The sequence below is a fragment of the Anomalospiza imberbis genome, chromosome 6, assembly GCF_031753505.1.
Source record: "Anomalospiza imberbis isolate Cuckoo-Finch-1a 21T00152 chromosome 6, ASM3175350v1, whole genome shotgun sequence".
NCBI classification, from domain to species: domain Eukaryota; kingdom Metazoa; phylum Chordata; class Aves; order Passeriformes; family Viduidae; genus Anomalospiza; species Anomalospiza imberbis.
The window spans coordinates 33530349-33546105 of NC_089686.1; the positions used below are offsets into that span (position 1 = coordinate 33530349).

The window sequence follows — 15757 nt, forward strand, 5'->3', positions numbered from 1 at the left end:
AACCCTCTGCATATACCTGGTATATAAAACTGTCATGTAATCAAATGTGAGGAATGCACTCCACTGTGTACATTAGCAAACACTCCATGGCTGGCAGAGGTTCAGGGTTTTCAGTGCTGCCTTGCATTACAAAGGCCTTCTTTGTTCTCTCAGTTCTGTTTTAAATATCTGATGACTATTCCACACCATGTTAGTGCCAAATCCCCAGCTTCACTGCAAACTCTTTACAACAGCATATTGTGGGCAGATTGGATGGGGATGGGCTGATAGAATGTGGGTATCTCCCCTTTCTTTGCTTCTCAGGCAAGTACTCTCACCAACTCTGCCGTCTCCCTGTAATTTCTGTAGCCCCTTGTGCAGCCACCTGGATAGTGTTCAAAGACAGAAGAAATCACTAGGGTATGCAGAAATTGAACTTGGATCCTCTGACATGGCAACGACACTCCACAAATGTGCATCAGGATGGGTGTAGTCGAGGTTCAGCCAAGGAAGAGCAAATGAATCAAAGAGTGTTCTTGCAACAAGTATTTTTGTTGAAACTTGTTGTGCCTATACTGTTTTTGGCTGGATCTAGCCTGAGCTTGCTAGCCAAGTGGGATTTGGCTTTGAAAAAAATTAGATGAAAGATTTCCTATGAACATGCACACAGAAAAGCAGGAAGTGATGCTGATGACTCAAGAGATGGTGATGTTCCTTCTTGATTTAGAATTAAAGCACTTCCCTGGAAGGATGTTAACACAGCAGCACACATCTCAGCCTTTTACATTAGATGATGTGTTAAGCCAGGGCCTCATGTCTTCATGCTTGTTAAGGATGCTTTTTCCTGAGACCTTTACTTATATTTTAGTTAGAAAGGTGATGTTCTAGCTTGGCATCCAGTACTGGTGTGCTGGAAACTCAGCTGTGCAGTGGATGGCTCTAGTGTTTTCTAAAATAAACAAACCTGTATTAATTAAAATTTCTTAATTCACATGCAAATATTACACGGTAGACTCAGTAAGAAACCCCTTCTAAAGCAAAACCTATTTATTAAGGGCCACTTGAAGGTGCATTGTAACACTTTTGCGTAATCAATTAAAATCTTCAAAAGCTAACATCATTGAAAGTAAGGTTTGCAACACTGCAGAAGCTTTGCAAGGCTGCATTTGCCACTAGAACAATTGTATAATTGTGTAATGGATTGCATATCAGAATTCTTCAGGGAACTTGTGATGTCTGCTTAGGCTGTGCAGGTGCAGACATTCTTGTCTTTGCCATGTTTGCTTCTCGAGTACAGGATTGAGTACAAATAGGAATGAATATATCTATGGTAAAGTATTAATATATGGTGAGAGGGTGTTACTGTCATCTTACTCAGAAGGGATATAAGGGTTATAATGAAAGCGTTGAAGGAGTCTCTTGGTGAAGTCTTGTCTTATAGAAGTCTGTACCAGACTCAGAAATTGAACCCACATGTTGTATGCTCCAGTCTTATTCAGTAACTGTTGGCTTATTCAGAACTGTTGGCTCTCATGTTGCATACTATCTCCTGTCACATACAGTGCCCCAGGAAAGTTCACAAAAAAGACCCTGTTCCATTGGGCAGAGAGGGACCAGACAGTGAGTGTCTTCCTTTTAAGTCTGTAGCAGGGACTATGAACAGTGTACCAGTCCCTTTTAAAGAAGAAGAAGAAAATACCATGAGGCTTTTTAAATGTCCTCCCAGAGTCTGGTGGAAACTCTGTATATGAAGGGGAATCACTTGGCCTTTTATGATACTTCCAAGAGATTCCTGCTTCCTATCCTTGCCATGGCCTCTTTGCTGTCACACTGCAAAGATAGTGTGACAGCAGCGTGGGCATCCACTGGGCAGCGTGTAGCCATCCCCTGGGTCTTGGTCAGTTCACTGCTGAATGAGCAAAAGTCCAAGAGGGATTGGCACTAGAGAAATCTTTTCCTTTGTGCACTAGATTTTTTTTTTTTTTTCAGGATTTTTCAGACCTTTTCCTCCCTCTTTCCACATCTCTACATGTCACTAACTGCTTCTCCTCAGCCCCTGCTTCAAAGCCCTTGCATGTACATAGTGCCCACTGAGCTGTTTCCATAGTGGTGCTCTAGCACGTCTGACAGGGAGGTACAAACTCTGTCATTTACTGTCGTTTGGTTTCTAAGTCCATTTTAAGTGCTTGTATGGAAAGTTCCACCATTTTAGCACAGAGAGAGAGTTATTTGGCTTTTCCAACTTTAACATTCACTGGAAGAGATCACAGAAAGTTGAAGTTTTGAGAGACAAAGCTAAGACCAGTATCTTGTCTTCAGGTGGTGCCTGTGCAGGCTGTCAGGAAAAAAGGTAATGTCAGAAGTGGGAGGACTTAGGAAATGCTCCAGCTGTAAAATTCTCCAATGTAAATGTATTTGTTTCTACAAGAAGTAAGTTGCTCTCTGGAGGAGGAATTCAGCTGGCATTGACCATGGGAATCTACAAAGAATTGCACCAAAAAAGCAGCAGCCCAAGTAAAAAGAAGCCTGTGTGTTAAAGACTTAACTGTATTTTGTTAGGAATGGCTGAATTAAGCTGTTTTCCTGGCAATTATTGTTTGGTGGAGCTGAAAGAATGAGCCAGGTATTATGCCATTACTTTGAGATGGAACATTTGGGAGAGATTAAATATATGTGCTCACTCACAAAATACATTTGGGCCTTAACTCAAGAGTAAGGAGTTCAGCAATGAATGCAGAGCCAGAGCAACCAGGAAGGTCAAGAGGAATTCTTGACTCAAGGTGATTTGAGCTGAACAAGGGGTTATCACTAAATGTAGAAGTTCTCTTTTTACTCTTAGTGACGACTGTTTTCCCACAGCAAGAGTACAGGTCTCATTTACTCTCAGGCACGTTGAATATCATATGGGTTTTGCTTCCTTCTCTGATTTGGCTGTGTCTGTAAGCAGCTTCTTGTTGCCATTCATAAGAAAATGCAATCCTGATGAAATCCAGCTGTATCTGTCTAGTACTGTATTGATAATGCAGTGTCATCTGCTTCCTTCCAAACTAGAACCTCCCTCTTTGCTTTCAGACTTTACCTGCTGCAGTGGCAGATGCTCTGGTAACTACACATCTCACATTCCAAATCTTCTGGCACCTAACATCTTGGACTTTCCTGTGAGCTACTGCATATTTGGGCCAAATCCTTCAGTCCCATGAGTTCCCACTTAAGTCAATCATTGCATAATGTGACCACAGCTCACAGGCTCTCTCTTGTATTATATCCAAATACCAAGAGCAGATCTTTTATGAACTGGTTGAAAATAGGCTGTGGATTGGAAGAAGAGCAAATGAATTAAAATTTTCTAATATGTACATGTAATTAAATAGCACCTCAGTGCTCCAACAAAGTACATCCAACAAAGAGCCTGCAAAAGAAAAATTTCACTACACTATTTAAAATTAAAAGATCCTTCGCTTCTTTCCAGTGTAAAATATATACTTGGGAGATGTACTATGTGAAGATTTGTTTTCTTTGACAGTATGACTGTACTGCACTGAGGAAGGAAAAGATTTCAAGTGGCTTTTCTCCACTTTGTTGGCAAGTCAGCCCCTGTACCTCCAAGGATAATAGGAGTGCCTGATACACTGAGCAGATGAGCCTTGAAGGGTGTGTGGAAAGCTGCTATACTGGGATCAATAGCATACTTTTTCCTTCCATAGCATGCAAACATTTTACCTGACATAGACTAGAAATTCCTCATCTGCTTCTTTCTTTTTACTTCTCTTTAAAGAACTTCTAAGTATATTTTCACGCTTGTGGGGAAGTCCATATGTATATATTCCCTTGGGAAGTCCCGTCTCTGTTTGGGAAATCCGAGAGAAATTTACATGTAAGTTTTACATTGATTCTGTTTACATTTACCTGAAATTATACTGCGGTCAGAAAAAATAAGAGTTTTACCAGTGGCATGTGAATTACAGACAGTGTGCTGCAGACCCTGCTAAGGGGACCTCAGCTCATTAATACAGTATTTTTGTGTTTTTAATGTTTGTGGGCCCCTTACAGAAAAATGCTTCCAACAACAATCTGTGTTTAAATGTTTTGTACTCCAAGATATGTATTTTCATGAAGAGAATGAATTGGGGAATGTATTCAGTTGTTTCATGTTTTAACCAGGAGTAATTTCCATTGATCAAAATTGAAAGGAAACATTGTCTGAAAAATGAAACTATAAGACTGATCTTTTTCAGAAGAGCTGATGTTTTGTTCCTGAGACATACTTTGCATATGTACTGTTAATGCAGTGCTGAATCAAACATCATTCATGTGTAGGAGCAACGGAGCTGAAGGTCAAGGAACAGACTCTGCAGGTGTATTTCCCCAGGGAATTTTTCATACCTGTTTGGTGCAACCTAACCTATTACATAAGTGAGAATTTGCTCTTCTGAGGTTTGTTAATGATCTTCAAGGATTGTATTGTGTTGGCAGGGATGATTTAGAAGGATTCAGAGTGACTATGGGAGGCCAAAAGCAGCCTTCATCTACTGCCATATGTTGGATGGTGCTGTTTGACCATGAAGGTGTCTGAGCCTTCTCCAAAACATCAGTGATACAACTGCTCTCCAGTGCTCATAGATAAATCAATAAAGAATATATATTTTCTTTTTCATTTTGTATCTGTTTTTAAGTAAATTTGAACCTGATGAAAAGTACTGGAGTGATTTCACTCTTCTATTCCAAAACCAAGATGAGTAGAAACCAGGGAAACACTGCACTTACACGAAGGGAACAGCATGCCTTTTCAGATAGCTGACACCTACTGAGACACAGTCTGGAGCAGACCTGGTTTATGATTTGCTCTTGGCCACTGGAAACAAGAGGAGGGAAGGAAAGATTGTGCTATTTCACTTGGCAAGAGGACAGCACACCAGCATTTGAAGGACTGCAGTTACAAAAGAGAACTTCTTAAGATGGCTGCATGGTATCTCTTTTCATCTTCTCAAAAAATCAAAACACACAGTAAGTGAAGTTCTTTATTAGCTTGGAATGACTTAGACAGATGAGGGCTCCTGGTAGTGAAAGAAAAACTGCACTTGTTTTAGGGACACATTAATTTTAAGGGAGCTGCCTAAAATCCATGTAGTTTCAGCCAAGCCTCATTTGGCCCTTGCCTCTGAATCAGCTCGTAGAGGCACACAGTCTATCATATATTTAGAAAACTTTTTGTTCTACCAGAGAATCCCTTCGGATGTGTCAGTGAGTAGTTCTAATGTCTGCTCTACTTGTTCCTGCTAGGAACAAAACACTATACTACTGACAACTCAGTGCATTCCATATGCAGTATTATTTTAATATTGGATAGGTTTGTTGGTTTTTTTAGCTGTTTCTGGTATAGTATCATAGCAAACCTATCTTTCTGGAGTATAGAGGCAGTAGTGCTGACCTTCTGGCTGAGAAACCTGCCCCAGTCTTACAATACAGTCTATGAAATGGTGCTGTAGGTGTCCCAAGAGGGACAAGGCAGTGATTCCCTGGAGGAGTTGTGCTGACATCATGGACCATGAAAGCACAGCTGGGGCAGTTTAAGAGAAGCAGTCAGGTTCCAACAGGGAAGCCAGACTTTTATATTTCACACTACAGCCACCTATTGTTTTGTTTCTTGTTTTCTCAAGATATTTAGACATGTCTGGTGGGCAGAAAAGTGAAACACTGGGAGTGCCAGCTCCAGGCAGCTGTAACACTCCCAGGTACACTGCAAACTTCCTCCTCACCATTCTGCTCCTGCTATTTCACAACAAAGGTGTAGCTCCTGCCTGTGCTTTTGGTCCTGAATCTCATAACCAAAGCAACTTCAGTCTGGCCTGCACACATTTGGATAATTTTGGTGTGTAATCTCACATAGCACTGCTGGATCACCCCAAGTGCAGTCAAGAGAGATGAGGCCAGAATGTGTTTTAAAATGCAATTGAAAATTGGACTTAATTAAACGGTGTTCTGCAATGATTTTATGATAGCAGCTGAAAGCTAACATAATCCTTCATGGCTTTCATTTCAGCTGGGATTCTGGACAGAAATCAATACATAAGTACATAAACATCTTTTCACAACTTCAAAAGGATACAGTAAATTAAACTAAAATACTCAGTATTTGTTGGCTGAATAAAATCCAACAATTCTAATTCTCCGGTCTATTAAGCCATGTGAAAGTATAAAATGGCCTTAGGACAGTCAGCTACCCAGTAAAGAATTCTTCCCACTTAGGGTTTCATTGATGAGAAGAGACAGCTGCCCATTCCCTCCCTTGTAATTGCATGTAAGAAATCATTTTGAAATAAATCTAGGTATGCTTTGTCTTCTGCCAAATTAATACTTCGGGGTTGTCATGTTATGAATGATAGCTTGGCACCTCAGGGGCAAATATCTGCAAATAGCTTGTCTTTGTGTGCCCTAGCTTCTCCTCTAATCCACTGTCAGAGAGAGTGGAGAAGCCATTTTTACTGTAGTAAAAACATTTGAATAATTTCTATTATTACAGAGCTCATGCCAGTTCCACATAGATCCAGAATCTGACATTATGCTGTCATTGAAGTCTAGGGACCCTCTTCTTCACTGGTATAATCCACAGGGAGGAATTTGGGCTGCAGCATGGATTGTATTATAGAATGTGAATACTGTCTGAATTCATGTGCCAAAAATTCATTTTATATCACCCAGGGTGACACGTTTCTTTTAGGTTCCAGACAACCCAGAGCAGATTGTTTGCATAAAATTTAATGGGTGCACTTTGTTTCCCATTTTTCCCATGCTAAATGAAGGTAATCTACTGGTAAATGGAAAAATCACCTGCCTGACAATGGAGGTGGGAGTTTCCTGGTGTTCTAGGGGACACAGATAGAGGAAAAAAGTTTTAGTTAGATTTTTAAAAGCATTCTAGATTGGTATCTTCATCTGTCTGAATATAACCTACAGTTATATATAACTTCCTCTGCAGCCTCACCAAGTCCAGGCCCCTAGTTGTGTCTTGCTTCTTCTGATGTGAAACCATCGATATAGATTTTTATTTTAGAATTTACTGAGAAGGTGGAGCGATTCATGCAAACCTCTTGATACAACAACAGTTGTTTCTCCTTTCTGCTGCCAGTTGTTATCTTTCCCTTCATGAAGTTGGACTCTTTGGGGCTGGTAGTGATCAGCAGCGTCAAATAACAGTATAAAAAATATGTTATCTGTGCAAGATAAAAGTACTGTCCTTTTTTTGCATCTGCATCTTCTGCATATTAGGAAACCCTCTGGCTGCTGCTGGTAAAAATTAGCAATGGGTGGAGATGAGCCACTGGTGAAAAGATTTCCCATTCAAGGGCAGACTGGGGCAAGCAGTGTTTGGCACTGCTCAGAAACCAGAAGCAGAAAGCTGCAAGGCTGCAGCAAAATCCCATCTGGTGCCAGCACACGCTACTGGCATCCCCTAACAATAGCGGGTCTGCTTCCTGGCCTGCAGACGGTGTCAGCCATGCCAGAGTAAGGGCACTCCACTCCTGCTTTCTGCCAGTCACTGTCAATACCATAAATGCATGCTTTGGGAGTTGGTTTCAGGGAATGTTCTGCAGTTAGAAGGTGCTTATGCCAGGATAAGCGGGGATAAAGTTTGTAGCCACAGGCTAAGGCCAGGATTTCAGGTTACATTTCCAGCATGCTTTACCCTAACAGTTACTGCTGCCCTGCCTGTTCCTCTGCCTGTGCACTTTGCTGTGTAGGCTGTGTGATGTATGATCCCAGCCACATCTGGGAACGTTAGGGGTTTAGATGGTTTTTGTCTAATCAAACTACCCCTAAATCAGTTTATTTCTTTTATTCACTGCCACAGCCATGAATAAAAGCTGTGGAGGGACTTGTGCTGCATCAAGGCTGGAGAGGTACACCATGCATTAATGTGTCAATTATGATTTTTAAAAAAGGAATATAAGATAATAAATGTAAAAATATTGTCTCCATGAGCTACTCATATTTCATCCCTTCTATCATGATGCTAGGGTAGATTTCTGTTTTGAAAAACTAACAATATGCCAGTGTTAATACACAGGAGATGAATAGACAATGTGTTGAATTCCTAGGACTGCTGGTCCCAGCTTTTAGCAAAACCAGTGGGAGTTTTTAGGTATAGTGAGTGTACCTGATATTATATGAATACTTATTAGTAATTGTATTTATTCCATTTTTTGAGAATCATGAACAAAGAAACAGCCAAATGCACTTTAGCCAAGTGTTATATAACAATTTAAATATTTATAATTAGTAATTTTAAAATATGTGAGAGTTAACTTTGTACTCATTTGTTTCTACACTTTTCACATCATTGCTGATTTTATAAAACTCATGGATGAGTGATGGTTTTAGCTTCATGAGTGCTAGTATCTCTGTCATGAATGTGGGTGACATGCTGACAGACCACATTACATTTTCATTCCTAGCTAAATAATACCAAATTGAGAAGTGAATACCTAATCTATTGGTATTAACCTTGCTAATAAAGAGCCTGATGGAGTTAGAAGAGTTGAACTCGAGTTGTTTTACCATTTCTTTTCTCCAAGTACAGGTCATAGGCAGTGCCTGGATAAGCTAATCCTGCGCTGTTTTGTCCAGTTCAGACTTACATACGTAAAACAGGAGGGTTTTTTGCCTTTTCCTCTGCAGAGTTTATGCTTTTTGAGCTTTTGCTGTGCAAACTGTCTGTGGGAAGCGTCTGCTCACACCTGGGGGAAATACACAAAGCAAAGTGCCTTTAATTGCTTCTGGAACAGTACAGAGAATTGTTTAGACTAGATTTACTTTTCTGATTTGTGCTTAGAGACGGAGCTGACCTCTGCCAGAACTACAAAGAGCACCCAGCTGAGGCTGTTAACATCTCTTAGGAAACTGTTCAGGAATGAGCCTAGCTTACTGCCCAGTGCTGATTACAGTAAATCCTCATCTTCTGCTGACTTCAGCAGGGTGTTTGCAGACAGCAGTTCTGGTTCAAATGGGATCTCAGACCCCAAAGAATGTAAAACATGTATCAAAATCTACTCATTCGTAATAGCAGTTTCCTTTAGCAGCTTTCATTTATAATATTTCAAACATATGTTTTTCCTTGAAAACAGGGCATGTATGAGTGGCCTGCTTGAGGGGAGTGTGAGAAAAAGAAAGCTCCATGCCATATCTGAGAGAGCAGCAGTGCTTTCTTGTCTTTTTCCATAGGCACTGTGATCTCACCTAGTAGGACAAGTCAGGTCCCATCACAGAGCTGTGCTCCAGTGTCTGCATTGTCCAGTTAAGTGTCCTTATTTCCCTGGTTCCTAAATCAACTGAAGGACTGATACAATCATTTACATTACTGTTTCTGACATTGCCCTTGCATATGGTATGATGGGCATTGCTACAGTTTCTCTGTAGTTATCTCAATCCTTACCTCCTTTTATTTGGCATCCTTGTCTCCTTGTTTTGCGAACCTCTTATATTGCCCTGTTTCCACTGTGCTTCCAAGGTAGTAAAGGTACCTACTGCCTCCTTTCTGTTGCTGGATATCTGTGGGTCTAAAAAGAGATACAATGCTGATGTCATCCCTTGTACTGTATTGAAAAATTGTTCATTGTTTTAAATTATGCATGTATATTGTATAAGTAGTGAAGTGCATGTGAGTGCAGAATAGGTACCTCAGTTACAGCTCTGCAGTTTCTGTGGGTAGGTTTGGTCTAGCTCCAGTTCATATGCACATGTATCACAAATACTGGTACGTTAGTTAACAGAGTCTAGTCTAGAAACTATGTATTTAGAACAATGAGGAACAAGGTCTCTCCTTTTATCCTTAAGGACAGCACACTAGGACATAAAAGTAATACAACTGTCTAATACATGGAGAGCCAGCAAGACTACATCTCAAAAGCAGCCTGTAACCTGTACACAGGCACACGAGAGCACTAATTTGGAGACAGACATACCTTGAAGTTTACAAATAAGAGGCTATACAGGTGCCTACAAATGTTAACTGATCTCGAAGCCAGATGGAAAATGGCTGCTGTTTTTTACTTTCTCCCAAACTGCCAGTTACAGAAAGAAGTCCTTTTTTTCTTTTTTTGGCTATTAGTTGTAAATGCAAGTGAAGTAACCAAATCACAGAAGCGCTCCTTGCTTCTTCTCAAAATGTCTGCTGCTCTGGTCTGTGCTTCAAAGGCAACACTCTGCTCATTGCCAGGTACTGCAGGCAAGACCCAGCTTCTCCTCCCAGCTCACAGACCCCAGATCTCTGCTGTCTTTCACCAAGCTTAGGGAATTCCTGCCTGTGCACAGGTAACACTTTCTGCTCTCTCTTCTGCTCAACATTTTTGGTGTATCTCTCTTGGCCACATATCATCTTTTGGCAGCACATTGCTTCCTAGAAGCTGTAAATTAGATTAGTTTGAACAACAGAAAATACATGACATTTATGGATATAATCATGTTTTTACTGTTTTGTCATTAATACTGTTTACTTTCATCTTAGTTGTCCTTTAAACAGCATCAGTGTGCCTGAGATGTGTGCCTCAGTTTTAACAGGTTATGTTTGTTATTTGAGATTTCCTTTAAAGTGATGAAGGTGGAGGCTCTGGAATCCTGGCATCTCAGGTCTGAGAAAGTGCCAAGAAATGAGTGACACTAAAGCGTTAGTGTATGGAATGTTTATGTCAAAGTGAAGGAAAAACCAAAAAGTGTAAGTGATAGAAGGGGAATGTGACTGTTCAGTACCTTGTTTTTATTTAGCAGTAAGGAACTTAGGAAGTGTTACACCATCTTTGTTTTGAATGTACTGCAGCAGTGAAAGTTAGCCTTTTGCTTGGTGCTTGTTTTGTTCACAAGTAGGTGTAGGGGAGCACACAGTAACCCCTACATGCTTTGCAAAGAGTTCGTAACACATTCATAACCAAGTACAGTTACACTGCAGAGTGCTCTTGCAGATGCAGTTACCATATGGAAAAACTTCCCATGCCTAACTAAGGAATATATTTAGGCATTTCAGCCACATAAAGGAAATGAATGTACAGCAGAGGTCAGTGCCCTAGTTGTTCTGTGCCAGAAATTCTTAGAGGTGGTATTTATACTGAAGTATGCATTATCTATAGCATGTTTATAAATATGTCTGCTAATTCTATACGACATTTCTGCTTGTAGAAGCTCTTATAATAACATATACCCCAGGGTTTCATTTATCCTTCTCCCAGCCTCATTGTTCTTTTTTCTTTATAATTATTTTAATTGTCCAAAACTGCCATCTTAAGTTTTGTTCTTTTCTCTTGTTCTTTTTTGTTCCTCTCTGCTCCCTCCCCAAATTATTGCAAGTCATTGTGCACTAAATATAGTTCTGCTTTGTGCTTTCCAGATGCTGGGAGCTTGTCTGACATCCTTGTAGCATTCCAGACTAATCCTCTCTCTGTCACACTCACAGACATCTATTCAAAACAAATTTATTGAGTTCAATGTATCAAGAAAATTCTGATCGTTTTCTTTGTAGAATACAGATTAATGTTTTGTAAAATTTATTCATGTTATATTTTTGCTGGCTTTATACTCAGTTGCTGTACCCCATATTCATTGTTGTGATGGCTCAATATATGGTTCTTGCTGACTTACATATTTCATAAAAGATTTAATCTCTGTACACATCTTACTGTGCATTTCAATTATTTAAGTCTGATATAGCCAGACAAATTTCACTTCTGGTGCAGCTGCAGTACAGTGGAATATCAGGACCAGATTCAGGGATGTTTTGGCCCAAAATGCAGAAGTTCCACAGCAAAAGTCAGTAGAGTGGGAAAGTATATACAAATTTGAGCCACAGCTGTTGAATCAGTTTGGATGTGATTAGAAACTTATTACATCTGTCCAAGTCAACACGCTAATTTCCAGGAAAATTAACTTTCTGCTCTATTTATTTTGTGAGCTGGTGCTGGTATGCTCATAAGAGCTTCCCACCAGGCAACTGACTGTTTTGGTAATAGTAAGTAGTTCCTATATAGGGTATGTAGTATTCCTATCTTATAAAGGAGTTTGGACTAGGAAAAGACACAGAACAAATCTGTAGTTTTCATTTATCAACAATTAGTAATGTCTTGCACCAGTGCAGTATTTTTTAATTGGAAGGATCCCAATTTCAGGTCCATATTTACACTGAAATTGGCTAGAACCAGTGTATTTGGATCCTTTGTGCACTATTGAAATGCAGCTGTGGTACAACATGGCAAGTGTTTAGGGCAGGAAGCAAGGAAATTACTATGTCTAATCAAAATTGCAGTGGGAATTGATTGGCAAAGCATATTTACCCTGAAGATGGGGCTGTACCGCCAAACATTGGGCAGTCCTGGTTGGTGCTTTGGCACAGTAATTCAATACAAATGCAAAGAACTATTAGAGGTGAGACTTGGTAATGCATCAGGGTTAAATTTCTCTGCAATCTTTTGTAAACTGCCTCAAATCTGTGTAGGCCATGGCTTATTCTCCGTCCAGACAGCACTCTGCTCCCCCTCAGAATATTGCCTTGGAGAAGACTGAGCCCTATCCCACCACTTAACCCCCTTCCTGCAGCATCTGCTCCTGAGACTTGCAACAGCCTAGCTGTGAGAAGGGCTGGGAAAAACAGAGGGCTCTGGCTCTGTGCCATTGCTTCATTTCCATAATGCTTACTTAATGTCATAAACATAAAAAGCCTACAAAACATCGGCAAAATTGTGAGGCCAGATAAAATCTGGTTCCTGGGATCTGTATAATCCAAATCCAGTGAGTGCTCTACGAGGCCAATGAGAAGCAGCTTCCCTGGTGGTTTCCTACCCTTGGGATTCCAGAGGAACCATGGTCCCAGGTGCTGCTGCCAGGGCTGCCCCATGGCAGCTTGCACATAAATATTAGTATCAGCCTGTCACTTGCTGTGCACCCACTTCCAAAGAGGCTGCAACAGTCCCCACTCAGAGTCTCTCACAACACAAGGAGCGTGTCATTCAAACCAGAAAATAGCTGCAGTTCAGCACAGGGTTGGTGGGAAAGGATCATGCAGGACATGTTACAGAAGCTGCCCTGGCATCCTGCTCTGCTGAAGACTGGCTGGGAGAGGCTGAAGGCGATGGTTGTTCTCGGAGCCTAACAAGGGGCCGCATTGTTCCTGGGCCTATCAGTTGGTTTCTGATTCACCCGCAGCCAACGTGCCATGATCAGATCACAGCTGGCCCAAGGATACGCTTTCCAGTGCATTTAGTGCTTGGAACAGCCCCAGGAGCACATGGTGAGGAGGAGGGGACAGCTGTGAGACAGAGAAGGGAGCTGATTTCTTGCCTTCTCTCAAGATGAGCTTTTCTTTCATAATTTGATTGTGTTAATAGCATTCCAGGTAGTAAAATTAATTTGGAGCCTATGTAGATCTGGATGAAGGGCAGACAGAGGGAGAGGTGGGTGGAGGAGGCAGCAGTTGCTTGCATGGCTGCATGTCCCCACCAGCCGTGTCCTCTCTCACTGGTCAGCTGTGCAACTGCTCGTGACAGATCATAGACGGATCCCGCTGGATCAGCCTGTCTTTTCTTTCTGCTCCAAGCTCCGAGATAGCTTTATTTGTCTCTATCCTGGAGGTTATATAGCTGCCATGTCCCAGTGGGTGTATCTGGCGGTAGCTGAGCTTCCTTGTATATGAGCAGTGACTGACTTCATAGCTAGAGAGGGAAATGTCCTGAGTGTGACAGGGGACAGAGCGAGACTTAAGTTCCAGAAGCAAACCTTTTCATTTATCATTGCAGCACAGTGCTTCTGAGTGATTCCTGACTTTTTGTTCCAATTCCCTCTTAAGCAATAACACACCATTCCTCACCTCCTATCCTAAGCATCCCTGGGTTTTGTAATCAGTTTTGCTGTTTCACCTAGAAGTGGCTGCAATTCAGGGAGGAATGAACTGATGCCTGCCTGTTTACAGATCCTTAAAACAAATTTGTAATCTCCTTGTTATCCTGCAAGTCCTTCACTTCCCAGCAAGAATTTTCATCTCTTCTTCCCAATCTTCCAAAGCCAGCCTGAGAAAGGCAGGTAAATAGAAGTGGCATGTGCTGTCATCTCTGCTCCACTGCAGAATGTCAGTAATAAACTACACCTTGTCAGGGAAATCTGTAATTCTCTACCTACAGTTTATACTTTGTAGGCCTATAAAGTACTTTAATGCTTGAGAAAATTGATCTGTTAATCAACAAAGGTAATAAGCCAACGTTTTTTCTTCTTCCCTTTACAGGGCCCCAATTCTATAAAGAGTCATAGAAGTTAAACATTGAAAAAGACCTGCAGTGTAATTGAGTCCATCTCCTAGCAGTGTGGGGGTGTTCTCTACTACAGATTTTTATTGTTGTGTCAGCCTGGTTTTAAACGACCTCTGCAGAATGATTTATGCATTTTCTGGAAATATTATGCTTAGCCTAACATATCCCAACATTTTGAAGGTTTTCCTGATACATTTATCTAATTGGTTACTCTAAAAGTTAATGCATTTTATTTCAGTTAAACCTTTCCTCTTCTGCAGCATAGTTCATTCTACTGAAAAAACAATTCTCTTTTCCTTTAAAGGGGCTAGTGGGACAGCAAGTCTGCTGTTTGGCCCAGCTGCAGTCGGATCTCATTTTTCAACCCCACCCTTCCTCTTCTCTGAGAAGGAGGGGCAGTCTTCATATTTTCCCTTTAAGCTGAGCTATGAAAAATAACTGTTTGCCAAGATCTTTCACCTTGGCCGTATACCCTCACAGATGTTTTCTGCAGCATAAACAAAGCAGCAAAGAATGTTGAGGCACGAGGGAGTCACGATAGTTGGGATGGGAGAGATCAGGCTGGAGAATTATGACTCCAGCCACTTGGCTGTAGTTTGCCTTTCAGAAATGCACAAGAGCTGCTCCCACTGCTCAAGGAACAGAGCCAGCTGTAAAATCATCCACAGCTTGATATAACATGAGCTTTCAGCCATGCAGTCTAAGCATATGTAATGCACACGTCACCACTGCAGTGCAAATTAAGAATAGTGATAAATTTGACTGGTAAGACCAAGTTCTCAGCTGTTCCTCAGCCATCTCCCTGCTCAGAGAGAGATGGTGGTAGCCATTTCAATTGGGAGAATAGGAAAAATTGTGGGAAGAATTGTGTTGTGCATTATACCAAACGAATGGCAAAATCTGGCTTCACACCCCGGGGCTTAAATTGTACTGGTAATAGTGTGCAGAACTTCACAGTTTTATCATGGACTTTGCCAGCTCCAAGTGTCTATTGACTACAGCTGTGTCAATGAAACAGAATATAGGTCTTGAGTATCACAGCCTTATCATGTAAGAGAATTTGCTGAAGCAAATTCTGAATTTTGTCGGGGCACAATGTCACCTTGTCTATTCTGCCATATTTTTGACCAATTAAAATGTTCAGATGACTGTTTAGTAGGTACCTGCTGCAGATTTTGAAGAGAATCAATTTGGACAAAATAAAGGCAAGATTTGTTAGAACTGACAACTTACATGAAAACAAGGAGATACTCTTCCTGAAACAAATATTTCTAACTGATTGAATACAATGCACAGCCATGAGTCCTGTAAGGTCCTGATGAGATTCTAACAGCAGGAGATGGTGACAGTAATGTGCCTGTTCACCTAAGCCTCACTGTTGACTCAAAATACTACTTTGAGCCATTGGAAAAGTTTCTTACTGTAAACAAATTTAGCTCTTAGCAGCCTTGAAAGGAAATTCATAATTACCACTGTAAACTGCCTGGTGCAGATGAAAG

The 15757-nt window shown here is 41.0% G+C and overlaps 1 protein-coding gene across 16 annotated transcripts in view; it reads left to right on the forward strand.

Moving 5' to 3' along the window:
- RAD51B (RAD51 paralog B) overlaps positions 1-15757 on the forward strand; it is a 417280-nt gene that overhangs the window by 351572 nt on the left and 49951 nt on the right. For 4 of the 16 annotated variants that reach the window (XR_011000000.1, XR_010999998.1, XR_011000004.1 and 1 more), the window contains 2 exons: positions 5637-5711; positions 9102-9270. The exons of 9 other annotated variants lie outside the window; for them this stretch is intronic. The gene's annotated coding sequence lies outside the window, so the exon portion shown is untranslated. The remainder of the gene's footprint in view (positions 1-5636; positions 5712-9101; positions 9271-15757) is intronic. 3 more of the 16 variants (XR_010999999.1, XR_011000005.1, XR_011000003.1) reach the window with 2 other exon arrangements.